The following is a 26,770-nucleotide window of genomic DNA, read 5'->3' on the forward strand; positions in this document are numbered from 1 at the left end:
CAGTGCGTGTGATAGGTGCACACTTACTGTGTTTTACTTTGAAACAGACAAGTTAGTGTCGTCTTCGGGAGAAATAAAGAAATTTCAGAACGGGCATACATTTCGCCGCTCCCTCGCTTTTAAATGTCACCAGTAATACTACTCTAGAAGTTAAAGCGACTCGCATGTCGTAAGGTGTTTTGCTGTTATATGGAGTTAAGCATTTACTTGACTGCACATAAATTTATCTATCGAATTAATAATTCTAATTATCAATTTGGGGTTTTCAACTAAACGATGAACAAACCTTTTCAGCAATTCTGAACACAAATTTCTACAAAAAAATCTACCTTTCTCGATATTTTTTTGAATAAACCCACAGTTTAAATGGATTTCAGAACACATCGGATAAAAATTCCGTATAGTAAATTATTTTGACGACGCGATATATTATGATAAAACAGGGTTGTATAAAACAGAATCTAAGATGCATTTATCATATAAGTTGTACTTATAGATATCGAGTTTTAAGTGTTAATATTTTCGTTTGCATTACTTAAACAATTTTAAATATTGCCATTAAAATGGATTTAACAAAACACTTTCCATTGCAAGAATGGCGCCACCTCTGCCATAAGTAACCGTGCATGACGTATCCCCGAGGCACTAAGCGAGCCACTTAGCCCCGTCTCCCCGAGGTGCTAGTTTATATCTGAATTTGGCCACTTGCCGCACAGAAGGGATTAGAACAGATAATTCTTGCTGCGAGTTTGGGTAAAAATGTGGTCAGAATTAAGGGAGCTGAGTTAGATACAGCTCGGGTTTGGGATTGTGGAAATGTTTTGTTTCTTTAGAGTTTATGAGGCAATTTAAATGGCACATTCTTGTAAGTTTAAGTTTATCCGTTCGTAAATATTCTGAAAAAATATGGCGTGAATGCAGTCGCGAGCAATGAAAAAGTTCCAGTGACAATAGCACCAAACTACTAAACGGAAAAGACTAGCTTAATGACGCTGTCTATAACACTGTAGTATACCGAATAAAAGGTATGTATTTTTTATCTAAAAGTGGAACTGAAAAAATGGAGATATGACGGTAATGAAATCATAGGTTATTCGTACAAGTATTCAAACCATTAATTTAATTTAACGATAACGTTATTATAAAACTAACTATGGTGCTTATGTCTAAATCATTGGTATTAAACCTATTTGTACGACGAAAAGAAAACAAAATCGAGAGGCAAAAGCTAAAACATCTGTTGTTATACGAGTATTATCACTTTTTACCTATAAGTACATACATACCTAATAGTTTTTCTATTTTCTTTTCAATCCTAATTCTCCGGGCCCTCTAGTCATTATCTTGAGCGTCGTCTTAAGAGATTTCGTTAAGAGAGCTACATTTATATTGTGTGGAGATTTGTGGAGCTTGGTGCATCACAGAGGGTTTGCTTTGTTACCTTGAAGGTAGTTTTGAAGGTGACCTGCGCCCAGAAGTTAATGGACGAAGTGATTAACAAGAGGGGGAATGTTTATTGTATACGCGGATCTCTTACATTGGGGTGCGTCTTGATCTTACAGGTAATGCGATCTGTGTTATTTGTAATGTAAGTAGTTTTTTTAGTTTTCTAGCGGTCATATGCTTTACTTTACTGATTTTAAGCTGATTACCTAGTTAAAAATATTTTATTATTGAAAAACATAGAACAACGCGGACTCGGGTGTGTAATGTGTTGACCAAGCAATATTGTTTTGGGTTGTGTTTGAACCTTGCTTGATTTTCTCATTAATTTCACATGTGTTACAATAACAGTTAACTTGAAATTAATTAAATACTTGAATAAAATAGTATTTTAGGACAAGAGTTATCAGCGTTTCTCTTACCGCACCTAATAAGAATAACACTAAAATCTCACTTAATTAAAGGTACAAATAATTACATTACCCAAAATGAAAAGAAGCAACAACAACAATGACCCCTGAGCCCGTCTCTGCCCAACATCCCCCGCAGTCGGCAGGTGAGGGCACCTCCGCCGTCTAGACGCTTTATTGCGTCGGTGATAGGCACACGCACCTCACAGCGCCATTTATGCTGTACTTGATAGGATGTTTTTGTACTGAACATTTATGGGCTGAAGAAAGTTGTGCGGCAGAGACTAAACACACACAGAGAAAACTTAAGGTGATGCGGTATTATTTTGTAAGTTAAAGTACCTATCATGCAATGATACGACCTTACCGTACTCTACAGATATTTGCTGAAATGCTTTAGGTATCTATCAAATACCTACCTTTAAATGTTGTTCTTCTTCTTGTCGTGTCATGGCAACTGTCACACTTCCGCGGCCCAGTGGACCTTTAAATGTTGTTTAAATATTGTTTGTGGTAATACAGAATCTAAGTTAACGGATTAAAAAACAAATAGTCAAAGACAACACCTGCCCCCAACAAAACAAAGCGTTCAGAGATCACCTCCCGTGCCATCCCTCTGATGGTTCACATTCCGCGCGCACGCGACGCATAAACATAGTTCCGGAGAGGTGTGCTTTATAAAAATAAACTGTGATTTATTAAAGGGTTCCGTACTCAGCAGTCTGCGCACGTACGGACCGGCCAGATTTGAGGGCCCGTAGGTACGATCCTTCTCGCCTTTGATATAGAATAAAGTTTTTTTTTCGCATCTCCTCGCGGTTATATTGAAATTGGAGTGGCGGCTTTACATGATATTTGTTTGATTGTGCTGTTTGAATAATTTTATTCTTGTTTTATTTTATTGGTCATTGTTCTTTTTTGTTTTATTAAAGGTTTTCAGCTGACTTCTGTTGTTTGTTCTTACCAATTTCTGATTGGAATCGCGATATCTTCTGAATCTCAAATTACCTATTTCAGTTTTTATAAACCGGGAAATTCAGTGTAAGAAATATGTTACTCCGAGATCGTAAATGTATTCAAATGGTCAAGGTTTTACCAAATGACTTCAATTTCACCGTTCAAAAGTACCTATAATTTATCTAAAAATGCTATACCTTGTTTCAATTTTTTTTTCATACATTTATACCATTTTCCAGAACCAATGATATGGGTGACACTTTAAAATTTTCCATTTAACGCATGAATACTATTGCAAAATCTGTCATTTTATTGACAACGACCACAGATAATATATATTTCTTGAGTACACACTTTGGTAAAATGGAACATACTAGAGACGGGACACATCAAAGTCGACGTTCTGAAATCGATAAAATATTAGAATTTTTTACATTGTATTATAGTAAGTAGGTAAAAGTCAAAGTCAAAGTCAAAGTCAAATTTTTTTATTCATCGTACAAATATAAAATTTTCTGATGAACGTCAATTTTTACAAATTACTCTCCGTTCGGATAAGGGGGGGCTCTTTCTGTCTAAGGAGAAGAACGGAGGCAAGAAACTCCTGAGCCATCTTTTCAAAAAAAGACTTAGTTAGTTGGTACACAATACATATAAGCTTAATTATTATTATTATAATAATATGAGCAGAGCTAACTACTTATCACAGCCATGCATTAACGTCCTCTAAGTAATCATCAATTCTATAATAAGCTTTTTTACTGAGTTTCTCTTTAATGTAACACTTAAACTTATTCTCTGGCATTTGAGCAACTTCTGCTGGAAGCTTATTATAAAATCTAATACAGTACCCTAAAAACGATTTATTAACTTTCGCCAGACGCATCGCTGGAAAAGCCAGCTTATGCTTGTTCCTAGTATTAATGTCATGATTACTGCCAATTGTATCAAAAGTTGAAATATTCTTTCGTACATACATTAAATTGGAAAAAATGAACTGACATGGAACTGTAAGGATGTTAATTTCTTTAAATAGTTCTCTCAATGAATCCCTGGAACCAAGTTTGTATATAGAGCGGATGGCTCTTTTCTGTAATACAAATATAGTCTCAATATCAGCGGCTCTACCCCAAAGCAAAATTCCATACGACAATAAGCTGTGGAAATAACTAAAGTAAACTAATCTGGCGGTTTCAACGTCGGTCAGTTGTCTAATTTTCCGTACAGCAAAAGCTGCCGAGCTCAACCTTCCAGCCAATTTGGCAATGTGAGGTCCCCATTGTAACTTTGAATCTATAGTCATACCAAGAAAGACAGTATCATTAACTAGGTCCAATTTATTCCCATCTAGAATAATGTTAGTATTATTATTATTATTTAACTCTTTATTGCACAAATATTACTAATAAAAGTACAAAGGGTGGACTTAATGCTAAGAGCATTTTCTGCCAGTCAACCCGCAGGAGGTACAGAGATAAAAAGTACGGGTGTGCAAAAACGGAAAAAAAAGATCAGTATGATTGTGAAGTGCCTAAATAAAAATAATACCTAACCCTAAAACTAAGTAAATAAATATATATGACCCTATACCTAGTAATACTAAAATACTACCTATACAAAATATATATATAAATATAAATATATACATATAAATATACATATATATATATATTAAATATATAAAAACAAGGGGTACAAGAAAAACTGCCTAATTAATCTGTCCCAACTTGCTGAGGTAGTGAGCACGAACCATAGACTTGAAGAGCGGTCGAGAAGGGGCTTTCCTGATTGACTCAGGGAGATCATTCCACAGACGGACTGCCGTGACGGAGAAAGAATTAAGCATGAAACCAGACCGATGTAAGGGTAAAGATAGTAAAAGGTTATGAGAAGAGCGGAGGTGCCTGTTATGGGTATCGGAAAGAAAGTTAAGGCTGTCACTAAAGCTGGAAGAAAATCAGAATCTGTCAAATCTAGTGAGGGGGGGTTGAGGTATGCGGGGCGTTCTACGGACAATGACATGAAATTTTAACATAGTACTCGAAAACATAAAAGTGAAGACATGCCACTTTGTTAAAAATATACTAAGTAAGTAATATTGTTTTGTGATACGAAAATATTTATTTTTATTTGAAAGTATTTTTAATATTTAATAATTAATTATATATAAAGTCGTACCCGTGCCGATATTTATACAGGTTGTTGCAAAAAGGGTTTAATACTATGCCGAAACCTACGTGTGCAGCATGTTATTGATGTTATTTCTAAGCCAGGAAATGAAATCAGAATGTAAAAAAATCGCGAAAATATTATCAGAGTTTAATAGTTCAGGGTGTTGTATTAAACTCTGCCCCCGTGTAATAAAAAAAGTATAGTTAGCCGAAAGGGCGTTACTCAGGCGTCACTCTGAAAAACTTTTATCCTACGTAATTTTTTATATTCATGAAAAAAACGCTTCTTCATATAATTTTTTTTTGGTCACGTGACCTTTTAGTTAGACGACCTGTTTTTTTTTGGTGTTTCAAAAGCAGAACAGTAGTTTGCAGAACTCTGCATATACAGGGTGTCACAAAAGGTTACGTAGCTGGCAAAGGGATATGGGGAGGTCACCAGAAAAATAATAACATGTAAGTACCCCCGCAAGGGGGTACATTAGTACAAGGCGAGAGTGTGTATTTTTTTTTTAAGTACTTATGTGTATTTGGGATATGATAGAAATAATATTTTTGTTTCTTAAAAACCAAAAAATTTACACCTTGCTGCGCTCTTTTGCTCACTGTAAGTACACCTACAAATATTGCTGTATTAAAAAAAACGGTTTTGTTATAACGATTATAAAAAAAAAGTTATTTTCATGTCAAGGAGTCATTTACCTAATTACGATTTCACTCAACAGCAGGTGAACTGAAAAAATAAGTTCTAGTTCTATCATCACTTTAGATCGCAAACATTGTAACTCCACTTTTCTCGGCGAAAAGTACTCTTTGGTGTCAATAGAAACGTTTTTTGAATTCACATGTATTCCTCTTTATTCGAAAAAAAAAACTGTATTCCGCATTTTACCATTTGTTTTCCTCTAAACCCCAAACCGTGATTTTTAAACAAGAAAACTTAGTAATTATACCCTTTATTCTCATATACAACGTGCGATGTAGGCGAACGTGAACGAAAACTATGCAATAAGCCTTTGTTTTTATTACTACTTTAGTAAATTACAATAACATACTCAACAATGTTAATTTTTCTTTTGCAATGTTATGTTGTTAAATTAAGATCTAATATTTTATTAACATGAAGTTACTTTCAACTTTTTTTTGCATCTATGCGTCGAATCACAGCATGACGGCTGCTGCAGCTTCCTGCTGTCCTGTCCTCCAACCAATCCCACCAGTACTGCAGGTTGCGTCGAATACGAGCCATTCTCTTCGACTTGACAAGACAGGTGCTCCCGGAAGGATCATAGATCGCACGGAACCCGTACCGTATAGAGGCAACGGACTCCTTTGCAACAGCCCCCCAGATTCGGAAGTAGCCCATGCACTGCATGGCGAGCACAGCTGCAGCAATTTTTTCGTAATGAATCATTGGGATGTCATCCCCGAAGGAGGCTCTCAGCCTACCTGTGTGACATTAGAAAAATGCACTGTGCTAACGCCGTTTGCGAGCTTGATTTGCAGGACCGCGTTGTATGCCAAGTTCCACAGCAGAGGGGTCCAAGACCTACCGCTGTGGAACTCCGCAACTGAACTTCTTCAGTGAAAACAAACCCTCTCTTTTCGCATCCTTAATGTACTTGTTAGACACGTATGACCTCTGTCAATTTTCTGCAGATAAGAAGACAAGTGATGGTATACAAGAGCCGCCCTAAAGGTTCGCCCTCTAGGGGATAGAGTTGAACGCGGTTACTATTTTTAAGCAAACAGCCAGCGCAACAACTCGCCCGTGGTTCTTATCCTGCTCCGACAGTGAACGAACGCAAAGTATTGTACCCACTATTCGAATCCGCATTTCGGATGCCAAACTGACTGTCCGAAAGGTCGAAACCGTACCACCACAGAGGTATGACTCGTTCGAAGAGCTTATCAGGCTCTTACAGCAATCAGATGTGTCGGTACACTGAAAGATAATCTACAGGCCTGCTTTATTTATTTAGGAGCACTAATGGCCTCCTTTCAGTCATTGAGTCACTGGCACTCAGGCTGCGGTTGAACAGGAAGATAGACTGTCTAAACAAATCATTTTTAGGCTAGTTAAAAAAAACTTTAGGTGGGTAGTATGCCAACTAGAACTACAAATAAAACAGTATTTTTGTCTCCTCTAAAATTTGGTCACGAGGAGTTACGATGATTACGATCTAAGGTGACGCTGACGATATTTTATACAAGGTATTGAAAAAAGGGTATAAAGCTTAGCCAAAAGTGGATTTAGGTGCCATTCTGATCCACTTTTCTTCTACAATTTTGAAAATTCACGTAACAAAACCTTTTACATAGAAACTTATTCGATCACGTGACTTTTTACTATAGAGACCGAATTTATTTTTCGAGAATTTCCAAAACTTGGAGAACAAAAGTTGTTCAGAATAACCCCTGAGTCAAACCCTTTCGGCACAGTATACCCTTTTTGCAACATCCTGTATAGGTAATATCAGGTTTATAAAAGACCTGGGCCTGTAGAGTGAGACTCGGCATGGGGAGTCATAATTTATAGATCTTTTAGGTTGCAGTGGCGAATGGGCACTGGTAGCCCTGCCCTTTTTAACCGACTTCGAAAAAGGAGGAGGTTCTCAATTCGTCTGTATGTATGTTTTTTTTTTTTTTTTATGTATGTTCATCGATTACTCAGCCATTTATGGACCGATTTTGAAAATTCTTTTTTTGATGTATTGGGTTGAGCTCAGGGGTGGTCCCATTTTTTTTTCAGAATTTTATTCCACCCCCAAGGGTGGGTAAAGGGGTAAAAACAGGGGTATAAATTTCCATTTTGGGCACTTATCAACCGATTCTTATGAAATTTATAACGTAAATATTGTTATTATAACAAAAAGATATGATGGTGACCTTGAGCTGATCTGATGATGGAAACGGAAGGCAGTCAAGGGAACTCCTCAACGGTATATAGCAACTACCTCGTGTTTGGGCTCGAATGATTCGTATTAACGAGTAGGACATATTGGTATCATTTGCATCTTACTTTTGATTGATAATTATTGCAAATAAACTAAAAATAACAAAATAAAATAATAATTTTAAAAAAATTAAAAACCGACTTCAAAAAACCACTAAAACGTAAGAAATAATTTAAGGTTTAGACCAATCCTAGGTCACAGTATAAATATACCTAAGCAGGTACTGTTCTTTTTTGAAGTTGGTGCCATATTTCTTCAGATTAACTACTTTGTCACTGCACCAACATCAAAAAAGAACAGTACCTGCTTAGGTATATTTATACTGTGACCTAGGATTGGTCTAAACCTTAAATTATTTCTTACGTTTTAGTGGTTTTTTGAAGTCGGTTTTTTTATAACTATAACTATAGGTAATGGCAATTTAAAAATGGTATAACATTTATCTATTTGAAAAAATCATTAAAAATATACATTACCTATCACCCTAATTTAAAAAAAAATTCAGCCCTTACTTTAAACTTATAACACCCCTCTATTTCCTTCAGGGGTTAAAAAACCTGTGTATTTAATATTTTCTTATGAGTTTTTTTTTTAAAACTAGGCTCTTACATAGTTGTACATAATATTATGCGGTATTTTATTCCACTTGTAACGCATAAAATTCATAGCTACAGTAAACATTTCATTTTTTTCATGGCGAGATACAGTCGCACTTAACCGCTTTTTTTCAAAGCTTGTTAAATAGATTTAAAAAATTATGTAAATTTTAGATCTTCAATTTTTAAAAATACTTACTTATTTTTAACAACCTGTAGTGTACAGACTACCACATCTTAAAATATATATATTTTTAATTAACTACGGTTTTTGGTTTCAAATAAAACAAATTATGAACTTACTTTTCAACACCCTGTATATTGTGTAGCTTACCTACCATACACAACCGTTAAAATAAAATAAATTACCCCTCAGAATATAAACAGGCTCGCGCTTTGGCATACTGCATTGACCGTATAGTTCTTATTCGGAGAATCTAATAAGTGTCATTATGTGCAATGTTTACCTTTATCTATGCATCTGTAACTCTATAGTAAAAAATGTAAACAAATCGAAAAGGCGAAATGTTTTCTAAGAATTTTCGGCTTTTCTGCATCTAAAATGATTAGAAAATTAACTTTCCATAGCAAATGCATATGTATTATAATACTTGTAGTCATAATTTGTTGATTTAATCAGTTTTTGTGAAATATTTGATAAAAAATAAAATGGCGTGGGTATCGCTCCTAACAGGCCGCCACCAGGGCGACGACTGAAGAAATCTGAAATCTGTCACGGTGTCATCATTTTTAAACCGGAATTTATTAGTTTTTTGCAAAAAAAGTTGACTTCTGGTCCATTAAATCCAACTCTTTAAGGTAACTTTGTTAAGAATTTAATTACCTACACATACATATAAGATTCCATGAAAATGGGCCCTCTGATTTCGAGGGTTTTTTCATAATAAGTCAAAAAATGGCAAAAGACATGGTGTGTTTGCAATTTTTTTTAACATACTTATTATAATCCTGCACCAATTTATAAGCAACTAACATGTTCAGTATACCCTCTGCTACAAAATATATTTTTATCAATGTGATAGAAGCCACCGTTTTTCCAATCTAATCAAGTATATCAAGCCGACTTTAGCATTTTAGCTTTAGGGATCCCCTTAAACATAGATTTTAAGTAAGAAGGAGAATTTGGTTCATGAAGGATCGAAAAGAGAAGACAAAGAATTCGTAAATTCCGTCTATCCCGAATAGGGAGCCATTTTAGTTTGGCGCGGTAACCTGACACATGATCGTATTTACGGAGACCGAAAATGAAACGTATGCAGGTGTTCTGCAAACGTTCCAGCTTATTAAGAAGTGCTTCAGTCAGTACTGCTACTCTTGATACGCAAGACGGTTATTCATATTGCGTTAATATTGTGCTCGAGTCAGAACCAATATCAATTTAGATTTGGTACTCTTGACGTCTATTTGGTTACAATTCGGTTTCACTTAAAATTTGGTTATGATTGTTTGAAACTGTTTTATCGACTTTGTGAAAGAATGAATGAAAAGGAAAAAATAACAAAAACTGTCGTGAATAGTGTCAAGTTGACACTATCGAAGCGTCTGTAGTCGAGCGGGCTTCAGTGATCGTAACTGATCACTGAGGTTAAGCAACAACTGGCACGGTCAGCCATTGGATGGGTGACCAATTTCAAGTGGTTCTTTTCTGGACGCTTCCGTGCTTCGGACGGCACGTTAAGCTGTGGGGCCCGGTTGCTGCTTCGGCAGCAGTCCTTAATCCTAGTCAGAGGCCTGTACTGTATTTTATTTATGTAGCCTTGATGTATGTAACAAGTGTATCATTTGTTGGTCTTCAAATAAATAAATAAACTCTTTCAGCACAAGCTTGCTTGTGTTGGGGTCCACCAACCCGCACTAGGCCAGCGTGGTGGACTAGGCCTAAACCCTTCCTTCATGAAGGGCTCTATGTCTCCACATAGTTCATCAAAAAGTTCTTTTGTGAGGCGGTAATTATCGACGAACTCCGCCTGTCCCATTTCCACTGCTTCGTCCAAATATCTCACCATTCGCCGCTGATTTTTGCGCCTCCGGATATCTCTTCGCTGCGCATTGCGCTAAATCGCTATTCGTAGTGCTAAATAAGCCATAATACAGCATCTTTAGTCTCAAATACCAGTACCACACAAAATCGCCACTCACAAGTACAAATACAAGTAATAAAGTTACTTTTTTCTTCTTGCCTTAGCGATTGCGTATATCCAGTTTGTTTAATATTGACAACTGTCAAAATGGCGGTCAAGAGTACCAACTTGCGTTCGTAACCGAATTTAGACTAGTTCACCCGAAAACCACCAAATACGGTAGGCAAGGTGGCGCTACCATCGTGTTCCAGAGTGCCAAATGACTCGAAGGCAATATTACCGCAATATGAATAACCGTCTTGCGTGTCAAGAGTAGCAGTACAGGTCCAAGTAACACACGTCAGCGTAATCTAAAATGGGCAAGAGCAGAGACATTGCCAATGAACGTTTGGTCTGGAAAGGAAGAAAGTTTTTAAGTGGAAGAAGAGAATGCAGAGAAGCAAAAATCCGACGAGACACGCTGTTGACCTGTGGCACCCAACTTAAATTTTCGTCAATGGTCACTCCGAGGTCTTTGACTGTTGATGAAAAAGGTATATTGCATCCGTCGAACACCAGAGGGGCTGAATTAAGGTCATGGTTAGAGATAAGTTGAGAGCTGCCGACAATGATTGCCTGGCATTTCACAGGGTTTACCAAAATACCGAAACGGTTGGACCAGTCAAGGATACTGTTAAGGTCCCCATTTAGTTGATTAATGGCAGACACAAGGTCTTCAGGTTTCACTTGACAGTAGAGTTGCAAATCGTCGGCATATAGATGGTAGGAACAAAGAAGACTTGAAGATACTAAATCAATAAAGATAGAAAAAAGTAATAGAGAGAGAATACCGCCTTGAGGAACGCCAGCAGACAAATCGGACCAGTCGGATAATACCGAGCAGCTACGAATCGCTTGCTGGCGACCCCGAAGATAAGAGGAGAACCAGCTAACAGCGGCGGGAGAGATCTGAGATTTTACTAGGACGGCTAGCAGAAGGTCATGATCCACGGCGTTGAAGGCATTGCTGAAGTCAATAAGGACCAGCACGGTAATCATCCGATTCTCCATACCAGACCTTATGTCTTCTGTGACTTTTAGCAATGCAGTAGTGGTGCTATGCCCCGCACGAAAACCAGACTGGTACGGATTAAGTAAACCACCATTGCAGAGAAACGCAGTGAGTTGTCGGTGAACAATCGACTCGAGGACTTTGGAAAGGAAGGGTAAAATTGAGATAGGACGGTAATGGTTGAGAGATGAAGGATTGGAAATTTTGGGGAGAGGGATAACGTAGGCTTTACGCCATAAATCGGGAAAATTACCGGAGTCAAGAGAATGGTTTATGATGTGGGTGATAGCAGGGAGAAGGATGTCAAGAAGATTGGTCACCATAATGCGCCCTATGTTGTCATGACCAACCGCCTTAGATTTAATAGACAATATAATTTTTCTGATCTCTTCAGGTGATGCCGGTGCGAAAATAAAGGAATCTATGTCTGGTGTGGGCATATTATGAATAAGATTTAAAGTTAAATTTTTGGTGTGAGAGTCAAGAGTTAGCGAAGATGCAAAGTGATTATTGAGAGTGTTAATATCGAAAGGAATTAGGTTATCTAGTTTAGGAGGCTTGCCCACGCCCAGAGACCTGAGGAATTTCCAGGTACCTGCAGGTGAAGATAATTCGAGTTGCTCTGCGATATATCGGCGTTTGGCGTTCCTACACATCTGATTACACCGATTCCTGGCAACCTTGCAAGCTGACCAGTTTTCTTCAGTGCGCGATATCTTGTACCTGCGAAAAGCTCTATCTCTCCTAACCATGAACTTCCGGATGGTTTCATTGATCCAAGGGGTAGGTCGATGTTTCAGCTTAACAGGACGTACAGGAGCATGCGTATCAAATAGTTTTATGACATTACTGCAGAGAAACGCAACCTTGTCATTGATATCGGGCAAGTCCTGCATGTCACTCCATTGGATTTGCGTGGCGTCGGATCTAAGCCTCTCAGCATCCAACTTCGAGAAGTTTCGTTGAAGTAGCACCACGGGCTTTGCCTTAGGAATTCGTAAACGATACGAACAGAAAATTAAATCATGTTTGGAAAAACCTGGAGCAAGATGTTGTCCGTGGCGAGCTACTAAAGAGTCATCTGAAGTAAGAATAAGGTCGATTAGAGTGTCGGTCGTGGAAGAGTGATGAGTGGCCGACAACGGCAGAAATTTGAGGTTAACTGATTCGACAACTGAAAGTAATTTGCGGGTTCGAGAATCAGGAACAAGTAAATCAGTATTAAAATCACCCATGATTATATGATGAGAATAGTTAGAGATAACATTTTCAAGGACGGTTTCAATCGAAAGGAAGTAATCATTACCTGGAGGGCAATAACATACTCCAAGTAGTACCTTGACACCAAGATTAAGCTCAAGGAAAAGATATTCCGCAGGAGCGTTACTGGAAGTCGGGGACTGGGCAATTACGGAGAAAGGAATATCGCTCTTCAAGTATATGGCCACCCCACCACCCGATCTACCCACGCGGTCGTTGCGAACCAGGACATAACCAGGGAGGCAATACGCATGAGAAGACAGAGTGGGTACTAACCAGCTCTCTGATACTAAAATTGCGTCCACCATACCTGATTCAAAAGTGCTAAGGAGCTCATTGTAGTGTTTGGGAATGCTTTGAGCATTAATATGGCAGACATTAAAATTTTTGGCAATAGGGGAAAATTCATTGTTTATGATGTCACTAAGACATAGCCCATCACTATCAGCGCTTAGAAAAGAAACAGATGAATTAGCTGAAACGAATGAATCGTCATCAGACCCATCGTTAGGCATGTATAAAATAATATGATTGCAATTTATAAATAAATAAAATATCTATAACAATATTATATAAATAAAATAATACAATAAAAGTTTATATAACGATACACTAACCAACAAAAAAACTTATCAAAAAGCACAGATAAAAACTACCTGCACGATCCTGCTGGCAAAAAGGCAAAAAAAAAACAAACAAAAAAGGAAATTAAATACAGACTAGACGCTCAGAATAACGATAATTTGTAACATTGAATTACGATAAACATATTAAATAAAAGTTTCTGAACGCAAAAAGTATTCACAGATTAAAAAGTACATTTGGTTTGACATTTCAATTCACTGTGGTTGGTTTGACATTTGACATACGGAAAAAAAAGCTTGACAAGTTGAAAAACATAAAAACTCTAATAAAAAAAGTTAAAACATTCGAGAAACGGTCCGCACAATCTACACAATATATTAAAATACCTTCAATACGAAGAATTATGGTGCAGAAAATGAAAAGGAGGCGCACGCTATTGGAATCAACGCTTATCCTTCTGAGCGGCGGCGGCCTTACTCCTGGTAGTGGGCGCGGGCTGCGCTGCCGATGATTTGGGAGCCGATGACTGTGTTGGAGTCACAACTCTGGATGAAGCGGGCTTTGGGGCGGGCTTGGAGCCGGGCGGCTTGTGTGCCGGGGCGGCGGGCGCCACTGCCGGGTGCTTGCTGCACAGCTCGTTTAACTCCAGCTCAGACACAATCTTCACTCGACTACTGTCTGGAAGTTGCACAAATATTGCTCCGTTTCTCGTCCAGCAGGCTCTGATCCCGAAATGCTTACGGGCCCGAATGAATATGTGCTGCCGCGTCCGCGTCAGAAATTCGCGAATGACGATGGGACTGGCCTTCAGATGCTTCTTGGTATCCCAAACTTGCGACCTGAGCGATGGATTGGAAAACCTCACCAGTATCGGCCTAGGCTTCAGAGGATCCAGAACACCACCAATTCTGACACACTGGGAGATCGCAGAACGGTTAAAGTCAGTCAGGCCTAGCTTGGAGACTATGGTGTGTGATACCAGTGCTGCAGGGTCCTCCTCTTTCTCCTCCTTGATGCCGGTGAACAGGAGAGCATTGTGACGACTCTGGCTATCCATTTCATCGACGTGTCTTGCCAGGCCAGCTATCTGCTCATGCATCAGCCGAAGAATGGGCATTACCGAGTCCTTGAAAATGATGAAGTCCCTGGATAGGTCTTCCAGCTCTGGCTTCAAAGGCGTGTTGGAGGACTGCAGCTTCCTCTCAAACTCATCCATCCTGGTACCAATCATTCTCTCCATGTCTCTTTGCTGCTCCAAAAGTTCTTGTGTGGTGACCATAGTGACAGTTGTCAATGTAAATAATCTGATAGGTAGGTACTATGCCAGCAGGTAGGTGCAGTTGTACTATTACTGCATATAATTGCCAGAAAACAATTATTCACTGATAATGTATATGTTAATTATCGGAAAATATTAAAAATACTTTGTTGTATATGTTATAATACAATTAAAGCAATTATTAATTAATAAAGTATTGTTGTTTATTTATTTGCAACTACCCGAAGTGTCGCATTGTCTAACATTCGGCAGTGTAAATTTAATACATTTCGTTTTCTTAGAATTCAATAAAAGATTATTTACGGTAAACCAATCGTGTATGTCAGATAGAATAGAATTAATTTCATAAAAATATTTTCACTTCTTTTAACTTTAAAAAGCAAAGAAGTATCGTCAGCAAATAAAACTATATTAGTCAATTTTTCAACCATAAAAGGCAAGTCATTAATATAAATGAGGAATAAAAATGGTCCTAGAATAGATCCTTGAGGGACGCCTATCTTTACATGAGCCCCCTGTGATTTAGTATTATTAATATCGACCCTTTGTTGCCTCTTGTCTAAATATGAAGCTATCAAATCTAAAGCCTTTCCTCCTATTCCATAGTATCTCAGTTTCGAAATTAAAGTCTGATGGTCCACACAATCAAACGCCTTCGACAGATCACAGAAGACTCCAATAGCATCGTGATGGTCTTCCCAGGCGTCAAATATGTGCTTAATTAACGCAGTACCGGCATCGGTTGTTGATTTGCCTTTTGTAAAACCATACTGCTGGCTATGAAACAGTCGAGCTTCATTGAAATGCAAAAGCATCTGACTGAGTATGATCCTCTCAAATATTTTACTCAAAACTGGAAGAACCGAGACAGGCCTGAAATTTGCAGGGTCCTCCATATCCCCACTCTTGAACAGAGGTATAATTTTACTCAATTTCATAAGATCTGGGAACACACCTTCAGCGATACATTTATTAAAAATGTTAGCCAAAATTGGGGCGATTTTATTAATAATAGAAAGAACAAATTTAACTGACATTCCCCACAAGTCTTCAGTTTTCTTCATATTTAAGGACTTAAATGTTTTTATAATAGTTAATGTATTTATATATCTGAATTTAAATTCCTTATCGGTTGAAGGTGCGTTCTCCTTCATCAGGGTTTCAGCTAATGTAGCTGAAGAATCTAGGTTGCAAGTAGTCTCTAAAGGAATGTTCGTAAAAAACTCTTCAAAAACTCTCGCCACCTCGTCATTTGATGTTATTATGTCATTGCCTACCTTTAAAGATAAATTAGTCTCGCGTGTTCGATTCTTCCCCGTTTCGTTATTAATAATATTCCAAATGGCCTTAGATTTGTTAGCCGAGTCTTTAATCTTGTTATTAATAAAAATTGTCTTCGCACAGTGACAGACACATTTGTACATTTTGCTATATTTCTTCACATAAGATTGAAAGTCAGGGCGGAGTATGAATGTTTTCATCTCATACAGATCATATAATGTCGCCCTGCTTTTGCGAATACCATCTGTAGCCCAGTCACAAAATTTAATTTTATTGTCTATCAAAACTTCCTTCGTTTCAAAATTACTCTCAAACTCATCAGCTATTATCTTAAATAAGTTAGTATACATCTCATTAGAATTGCAATCTACTTTAACCCTCGGAAGTTTTTCGTCTAGTTTCTTCAAGTAATTGTCAATTTTCTTTGTAGTAATCGGTCTGCATCTAACCTTAGTTTTATTTGTCTTGTCAGTGTTTACTAAGGTAATGGTCTGCCCACTGTGGTCTGACCTCAGACAATTTATCACACTACTGTCTTTAAACTCACAGTTACAGAATATGTTATCTAGACAAGTGGCCGACGTGGATGTAATCCTAGTTGGTTCCAGAAAGACATTAAAAAGATTAAATGATTTAAAAAGTAACAGTAATTTCGATATATTAGGAGAGTCACAAGGTATATAGTATTTCTTACTTACTTTCTCATCAACAGCTTTAAAACAAACTACGATGTTTTTAATCAGAGTGCATATCTCTCTCATGCTGCCTCTAATATCATAATAACAATTTTAATATATTTTATTAATAATCTACCTTCATGTAGTTCATCGATATCCCTCGTCGTTCATTGATATTTCAGTAAAGTTTAATTTATGGTTTTATTATCCTATTGTTGTTGGAAAATTTCGGTCTGTTTTTTGTCATTTTGTTTGTTATTTTTGTCGAAATGCCGAGAAAGGCTGTTTTAAACTCGGAATGTCGTGAGTTTGTATTCATCTGAGTTTGGTTGATAGAACAAAAATAATTATATTACAGGACTGTGACTATTTGGCTCGGATAGATTGATTGCAAGATGAACTGATCATCAATGTCGGTGTTTAATCTGACACATACAAATTGTACAAAAAAACCCGTACAAATATCGATAGGTACAAGTCGATAGAATTTTACTCTCGGACATCTCTAAAACTGCCAAACTCAAAACGTCATGAAAACGTCCCCCATATCATTGGTTCTGGAAAATGGAACCAATGATATGGGTGACACTTTAAAATTTTCCATTTAACGCATGAATACTATTGCAAAATCTGTCATTTTATTGACAACGACCACAGATAATATATATTTCTTGAGTACACACTTTGGTAAAATGGAACATACTAGAGACGGGACACATCAAAGTCGACGTTCTGAAATCGATAAAATATTAGAATTTTTTACATTGTATTATAGTAAGTAGGTAAAAGTCAAAGTCAAAGTCAAAGTCAAATTTTTTTATTCATCGTACAAATATAAAATTTTCTGATGAACGTCAATTTTTACAAATTACTCTCCGTTCGGATAAGGGGGGGCTCTTTCTGTCTAAGGAGAAGAACGGAGGCAAGAAACTCCTGAGCCATCTTTTCAAAAAAAGACTTAAAACTAGTTGGTACACAATACATATAAGCTTAATTATTATTATTATTATAATATGAGCAGAGCTAACTACTTATCACAGCCATGCATTAACGTCCTCTAAGTAATCATCAATTCTATAATAAGCTTTTTTACTGAGTTTCTCTTTAATGTAACACTTAAACTTATTCTCTGGCATTTGAGCAACTTCTGCTGGAAGCTTATTATAAAATCTAATACAGTACCCTAAAAACGATTTATTAACTTTCGCCAGACGCATCGCTGGAAAAGCCAGCTTATGCTTGTTCCTAGTATTAATGTCATGATTACTGCCAATTGTATCAAAAGTTGAAATATTCTTTCGTACATACATTAAATTGGAAAAAATGAACTGACATGGAACTGTAAGGATGTTAATTTCTTTAAATAGTTCTCTCAATGAATCCCTGGAACCAAGTTTGTATATAGAGCGGATGGCTCTTTTCTGTAATACAAATATAGTCTCAATATCAGCGGCTCTACCCCAAAGCAAAATTCCATACGACAATAAGCTGTGGAAATAACTAAAGTAAACTAATCTGGCGGTTTCAACGTCGGTCAGTTGTCTAATTTTCCGTACAGCAAAAGCTGCCGAGCTCAACCTTCCAGCCAATTTGGCAATGTGAGGTCCCCATTGTAACTTTGAATCTATAGTCATACCAAGAAAGACAGTATCATTAACTAGGTCCAATTTATTCCCATCTAGAATAATGTTAGTATCGCATTGTCTAACATTCGGCAGTGTAAATTTAATACATTTCGTTTTCTTAGAATTCAATAAAAGATTATTTACGGTAAACCAATCGTGTATGTCAGATAGAATAGAATTAATTTCATAAAAAATATTTTCACTTCTTTTAACTTTAAAAAGCAAAGAAGTATCGTCAGCAAATAAAACTATATTAGTCAATTTTTCAACCATAAAAGGCAAGTCATTAATATAAATGAGGAATAAAAATGGTCCTAGAATAGATCCTTGAGGGACGCCTATCTTTACATGAGCCCCCTGTGATTTAGTATTATTAATATCGACCCTTTGTTGCCTCTTGTCTAAATATGAAGCTATCAAATCTAAAGCCTTTCCTCCTATTCCATAGTATCTCAGTTTCGAAATTAAAGTCTGATGGTCCACACAATCAAACGCCTTCGACAGATCACAGAAGACTCCAATAGCATCGTGATGGTCTTCCCAGGCGTCAAATATGTGCTTAATTAACGCAGTACCGGCATCGGTTGTTGATTTGCCTTTTGTAAAACCATACTGCTGGCTATGAAACAGTCGAGCTTCATTGAAATGCAAAAGCATCTGACTGAGTATGATCCTCTCAAATATTTTACTCAAAACTGGAAGAACCGAGACAGGCCTGAAATTTGCAGGGTCCTCCATATCCCCACTCTTGAACAGAGGTATAATTTTACTCAATTTCATAAGATCTGGGAACACACCTTCAGCGATACATTTATTAAAAATGTTAGCCAAAATTGGGGCGATTTTATTAATAATAGAAAGAACAAATTTAACTGACATTCCCCACAAGTCTTCAGTTTTCTTCATATTTAAGGACTTAAATGTTTTTATAATAGTTAATGTATTTATATATCTGAATTTAAATTCCTTATCGGTTGAAGGTGCGTTCTCCTTCATCAGGGTTTCAGCTAATGTAGCTGAAGAATCTAGGTTGCAAGTAGTCTCTAAAGGAATGTTCGTAAAAAACTCTTCAAAAACTCTCGCCACCTCGTCATTTGATGTTATTATGTCATTGCCTACCTTTAAAGATAAATTAGTCTCGCGTGTTCGATTCTTCCCCGTTTCGTTATTAATAATATTCCAAATGGCCTTAGATTTGTTAGCCGAGTCTTTAATCTTGTTATTAATAAAAATTGTCTTCGCACAGTGACAGACACATTTGTACATTTTGCTATATTTCTTCACATAAGATTGAAAGTCAGGGCGGAGTATGAATGTTTTCATCTCATACAGATCATATAATGTCGCCCTGCTTTTGCGAATACCATCTGTAGCCCAGTCACAAAATTTAATTTTATTGTCTATCAAAACTTCCTTCGTTTCAAAATTACTCTCAAACTCATCAGCTATTATCTTAAATAAGTTAGTATACATCTCATTAGAATTGCAATCTACTTTAACCCTCGGAAGTTTTTCGTCTAGTTTCTTCAAGTAATTGTCAATTTTCTTTGTAGTAATCGGTCTGCATCTAACCTTAGTTTTATTTGTCTTGTCAGTGTTTACTAAGGTAATGGTCTGCCCACTGTGGTCTGACCTCAGACAATTTATCACACTACTGTCTTTAAACTCACAGTTACAGAATATGTTATCTAGACAAGTGGCCGACGTGGATGTAATCCTAGTTGGTTCCAGAAAGACATTAAAAAGATTAAATGATTTAAAAAGTAACAGTAATTTCGATATATTAGGAGAGTCACAAGGTATATAGTATTTCTTACTTACTTTCTCATCAACAGCTTTAAAACAAACTACGATGTTTTTAATCAGAGTGCATATCTCTCTCATGCTGCCTCTAATATCATAATAACAATTTTAATATATTTTATTAATAATCTACCTTCATGTAGTTCATCGATATCCCTCGTCGTTCATTGATATTTCAGTAAAGTTTAATTTATGGTTTTATTATCCTATTGTTGTTGGAAAATTTCGGTCTGTTTTTTGTCATTTTGTTTGTTATTTTTGTCGAAATGCCGAGAAAGGCTGTTTTAAACTCGGAATGTCGTGAGTTTGTATTCATCTGAGTTTGGTTGATAGAACAAAAATAATTATATTACAGGACTGTGACTATTTGGCTCGGATAGATTGATTGCAAGATGAACTGATCATCAATGTCGGTGTTTAATCTGACACATACAAATTGTACAAAAAAACCCGTACAAATATCGATAGGTACAAGTCGATAGAATTTTACTCTCGGACATCTCTAAAACTGCCAAACTCAAAACGTCATGAAAACGTCCCCCATATCATTGGTTCTGGAAAATGGTACCATTTTCCAGAACCAATGATATGGGTGACACTTTAAAATTTTCCATTTAACGCATGAATACTATTGCAAAATCTGTCATTTTATTGACAACGACCACAGATAATATATATTTCTTGAGTACACACTTTGGTAAAATGGAACATACTAGAGACGGGACACATCAAAGTCGACGTTCTGAAATCGATAAAATATTAGAATTTTTTACATTGTATTATAGTAAGTAGGTAAAAGTCAAAGTCAAAGTCAAAGTCAAATTTTTTTATTCATCGTACAAATATAAAATTTTCTGATGAACGTCAATTTTTACAAATTACTCTCCGTTCGGATAAGGGGGGGCTCTTTCTGTCTAAGGAGAAGAACGGAGGCAAGAAACTCCTGAGCCATCTTTTCAAAAAAAGACTTAAAACTAGTTGGTACACAATACATATAAGCTTAATTATTATTATTATTATAATATGAGCAGAGCTAACTACTTATCACAGCCATGCATTAACGTCCTCTAAGTAATCATCAATTCTATAATAAGCTTTTTTACTGAGTTTCTCTTTAATGTAACACTTAAACTTATTCTCTGGCATTTGAGCAACTTCTGCTGGAAGCTTATTATAAAATCTAATACAGTACCCTAAAAACGATTTATTAACTTTCGCCAGACGCATCGCTGGAAAAGCCAGCTTATGCTTGTTCCTAGTATTAATGTCATGATTACTGCCAATTGTATCAAAAGTTGAAATATTCTTTCGTACATACATTAAATTGGAAAAAATGAACTGACATGGAACTGTAAGGATGTTAATTTCTTTAAATAGTTCTCTCAATGAATCCCTGGAACCAAGTTTGTATATAGAGCGGATGGCTCTTTTCTGTAATACAAATATAGTCTCAATATCAGCGGCTCTACCCCAAAGCAAAATTCCATACGACAATAAGCTGTGGAAATAACTAAAGTAAACTAATCTGGCGGTTTCAACGTCGGTCAGTTGTCTAATTTTCCGTACAGCAAAAGCTGCCGAGCTCAACCTTCCAGCCAATTTGGCAATGTGAGGTCCCCATTGTAACTTTGAATCTATAGTCATACCAAGAAAGACAGTATCATTAACTAGGTCCAATTTATTCCCATCTAGAATAATGTTAGTATCGCATTGTCTAACATTCGGCAGTGTAAATTTAATACATTTCGTTTTCTTAGAATTCAATAAAAGATTATTTACGGTAAACCAATCGTGTATGTCAGATAGAATAGAATTAATTTCATAAAAAATATTTTCACTTCTTTTAACTTTAAAAAGCAAAGAAGTATCGTCAGCAAATAAAACTATATTAGTCAATTTTTCAACCATAAAAGGCAAGTCATTAATATAAATGAGGAATAAAAATGGTCCTAGAATAGATCCTTGAGGGACGCCTATCTTTACATGAGCCCCCTGTGATTTAGTATTATTAATATCGACCCTTTGTTGCCTCTTGTCTAAATATGAAGCTATCAAATCTAAAGCCTTTCCTCCTATTCCATAGTATCTCAGTTTCGAAATTAAAGTCTGATGGTCCACACAATCAAACGCCTTCGACAGATCACAGAAGACTCCAATAGCATCGTGATGGTCTTCCCAGGCGTCAAATATGTGCTTAATTAACGCAGTACCGGCATCGGTTGTTGATTTGCCTTTTGTAAAACCATACTGCTGGCTATGAAACAGTCGAGCTTCATTGAAATGCAAAAGCATCTGACTGAGTATGATCCTCTCAAATATTTTACTCAAAACTGGAAGAACCGAGACAGGCCTGAAATTTGCAGGGTCCTCCATATCCCCACTCTTGAACAGAGGTATAATTTTACTCAATTTCATAAGATCTGGGAACACACCTTCAGCGATACATTTATTAAAAATGTTAGCCAAAATTGGGGCGATTTTATTAATAATAGAAAGAACAAATTTAACTGACATTCCCCACAAGTCTTCAGTTTTCTTCATATTTAAGGACTTAAATGTTTTTATAATAGTTAATGTATTTATATATCTGAATTTAAATTCCTTATCGGTTGAAGGTGCGTTCTCCTTCATCAGGGTTTCAGCTAATGTAGCTGAAGAATCTAGGTTGCAAGTAGTCTCTAAAGGAATGTTCGTAAAAAACTCTTCAAAAACTCTCGCCACCTCGTCATTTGATGTTATTATGTCATTGCCTACCTTTAAAGATAAATTAGTCTCGCGTGTTCGATTCTTCCCCGTTTCGTTATTAATAATATTCCAAATGGCCTTAGATTTGTTAGCCGAGTCTTTAATCTTGTTATTAATAAAAATTGTCTTCGCACAGTGACAGACACATTTGTACATTTTGCTATATTTCTTCACATAAGATTGAAAGTCAGGGCGGAGTATGAATGTTTTCATCTCATACAGATCATATAATGTCGCCCTGCTTTTGCGAATACCATCTGTAGCCCAGTCACAAAATTTAATTTTATTGTCTATCAAAACTTCCTTCGTTTCAAAATTACTCTCAAACTCATCAGCTATTATCTTAAATAAGTTAGTATACATCTCATTAGAATTGCAATCTACTTTAACCCTCGGAAGTTTTTCGTCTAGTTTCTTCAAGTAATTGTCAATTTTCTTTGTAGTAATCGGTCTGCATCTAACCTTAGTTTTATTTGTCTTGTCAGTGTTTACTAAGGTAATGGTCTGCCCACTGTGGTCTGACCTCAGACAATTTATCACACTACTGTCTTTAAACTCACAGTTACAGAATATGTTATCTAGACAAGTGGCCGACGTGGATGTAATCCTAGTTGGTTCCAGAAAGACATTAAAAAGATTAAATGATTTAAAAAGTAACAGTAATTTCGATATATTAGGAGAGTCACAAGGTATATAGTATTTCTTACTTACTTTCTCATCAACAGCTTTAAAACAAACTACGATGTTTTTAATCAGAGTGCATATCTCTCTCATGCTGCCTCTAATATCATAATAACAATTTTAATATATTTTATTAATAATCTACCTTCATGTAGTTCATCGATATCCCTCGTCGTTCATTGATATTTCAGTAAAGTTTAATTTATGGTTTTATTATCCTATTGTTGTTGGAAAATTTCGGTCTGTTTTTTGTCATTTTGTTTGTTATTTTTGTCGAAATGCCGAGAAAGGCTGTTTTAAACTCGGAATGTCGTGAGTTTGTATTCATCTGAGTTTGGTTGATAGAACAAAAATAATTATATTACAGGACTGTGACTATTTGGCTCGGATAGATTGATTGCAAGATGAACTGATCATCAATGTCGGTGTTTAATCTGACACATACAAATTGTACAAAAAAACCCGTACAAATATCGATAGGTACAAGTCGATAGAATTTTACTCTCGGACATCTCTAAAACTGCCAAACTCAAAACGTCATGAAAACGTCCCCCATATCATTGGTTCTGGAAAATGGTATAAGCCATGTCCCGACTTTCACTGCAATCTAAAATATTGGTAAGTATCATCACCGTCACCTTTATTCCGATTCCACGAAAAACAGACAGCGACACTCACAAGTCACAACCTATGAAAACAACCCTTCCGAGTTTCCGATTGATTTGGCCGCAAAGAAACTATCTGTCAACAGTATTATCTGCCCCCCGCGCCCCCGGAGTCCCTGGCGGGCCATTCTACCTTACGAAAAACGAAGCTTCGGGACACTGTTTCGCTAAACACGACTCTATCTTGTATTAAATGTACCAATTGCGTGACGGCTCTCGGCCGTTAGTTTTTTTTTAGCTACAGTAACCCTGGGAGCCCCTCGAAGCCGCGTACCTGATGCCTCGTCACGCGCCGCGCTGAATGGGGAATCAGGGCCAGAAGGTCCACCTTGGGGATGGACCTTGTTTCTCTCACACCGGGTAAAGGGGGAAGAGGATGTTTTGCGCTTTTAGGGTAATTTCGATATTTTTCAGAAAGAGTTTGTTTTTTTAAAAAAACGTGTCGGTCTCGTGAATTTTCACTATTTTTGGCAGGCTAAATAAGATTGCATGAATATGGTGGGTCCTAGGAAATAAGGGGTTTTTTCAGATTTTAAACTATATATGAATTTTGTGTGTATCACTTACATTCTATATCGTTGTTACTAGAAGTAAGGCTTATGTAATGTATCCTTGTCTTTGTAGATGCAGCAGTATTTTTGCCAGTCTGGTACCTCAGTTTATATTACAGAACGGTGTGTACCTATACAGGGTTAGTCCAAAATGTTCCCAACAAACACATCTCCTTAACCCTTTGCTCGCGGGACCGTATGAAAATAAAATGATAGGAGGGCCGATTGTAGTGTATATTAGAGAATTCCCCGCGGCCGGGGCGGGGGCGATCGCACCTGATGTTAATGCGAAGTGGTGTGAAGGATTTATTGCTTTCTGCTGAACGAGTTTGATGCAGGAAAGAATTCCCCGATTTGAATGGGGTTGCGAGTTGAGACGTATTTTTATTCATAGTTGACCGTCCTTTCCTGAGATTGCATACTGTATAGGTATGGGTATAAAATATTTACCTACTTCGTGATAAAATACTAATTTACAAAAATAATCCCTTACGAAATAAGGTTAGTATAATGCATTACATACATGTTCATATGTAAAAAGATTTAAAGTGCAGGAACCTATAAATTCACTTACCTCGGTTAATTTTCTTGTTCTCCTCCTGAAAAACAGAAAAAAAATTATTAGGTATACGAATCAAATTAAACCATTTTTTGGTCAAAAATTTACTGTTAAAACTTTAATGGTTTACAACAATGTAATATCTGCATAAGAATTACAAGATACATTATTATCAGTGCTCCCGCCGCAGCTCCCCTAGAAGCCTTATCTGACGTCACGAGATCGCGAGACTTGTCTAAATTATTCGTGTAACATCTCGACTGAGATTAAAAATGTTAATTCAGGAATTATTTCGAGTAATTTATTCAGTTTGCCCCCGAGACTTGTACCTTAGCGGGAGGTAGGCGGTGTACAGGGTGCTCTATAAAGAGTTTAGATGTGGTTGTGAAACATTGTACATGGTTCAGTTGTCTAAATAATGATAACTCTGAAGATGCCTTCATAATTAAAAATGTCTAATTTTAGTGCTGTCAAAACTAATGTTAGTTAATTATTTGTTTAAAACTTGACTATGAGTGCATCCGTATCTAATTATTCCTGCAATTTTTTTTGATTGACATATTACTGAAAATTAAATTTAGTGCCTTTAGAATCATTATTATTATGGATTCTAGCATTTATTACCTAATATTCAAAACTTAATATAAGTAATACTCTATACTTTTCGCCTCCGGTGGCACCTTCGTTTATTTAGATAGGTGGATTTGCTATGACTTTCTAATAAGGCGTTTGTTAACGCATACCTATGTCACTTTCCTAATTTTTGGACCTAGAAGTTAACATCACAGCAAAAAAAAATCAATTAACACATAGGAATATATTATCAGAAATAGTTTCGATTACTCTAGAATCATTAATATCATCCTTAAATCCATTTCAATCATTAGATTCTGTAAGCCTTTTTAAAATAAGCCCTTCCTAACAACACCCTGTTTAACGCAGTGCAAGATCGAGACGATATCTTCATTAATCTGGCGGAGGAGATGTTCTTAATTCATGCTAACTAATGCCGCTCCGCCCCACTCAGGTGCAATCTCGCTGATGGCTCAATCGTCCTTACTTACTTGTGACATGATTTTATTCAAGTTTTAAGTAATAAAAGTTTCATTCTGGGCGCAGAATACACAGTACATGATAATTATTTTGTACGGCCCATCCTAGGCAGTCATCGAATTACATTGATTCTGATTGGTGAATCCTATACTACATATAACCACGTGTGGTGGCCACAGTGACCTACCATGGAGTTCTTTACAGCAGAAATATCAGTCAGGTTCCGTTAAACCTATGCATTTCTTACCACTACAACTACCTACTATGATAGACGTTGTAAATAATGTACCTAGATGGATCGGGGAAAATACTCTTTAAA

The sequence above is a fragment of the Plutella xylostella genome, chromosome 9, assembly GCF_932276165.1.
Source record: "Plutella xylostella chromosome 9, ilPluXylo3.1, whole genome shotgun sequence".
NCBI classification, from domain to species: Eukaryota; Metazoa; Arthropoda; class Insecta; order Lepidoptera; family Plutellidae; genus Plutella; species Plutella xylostella.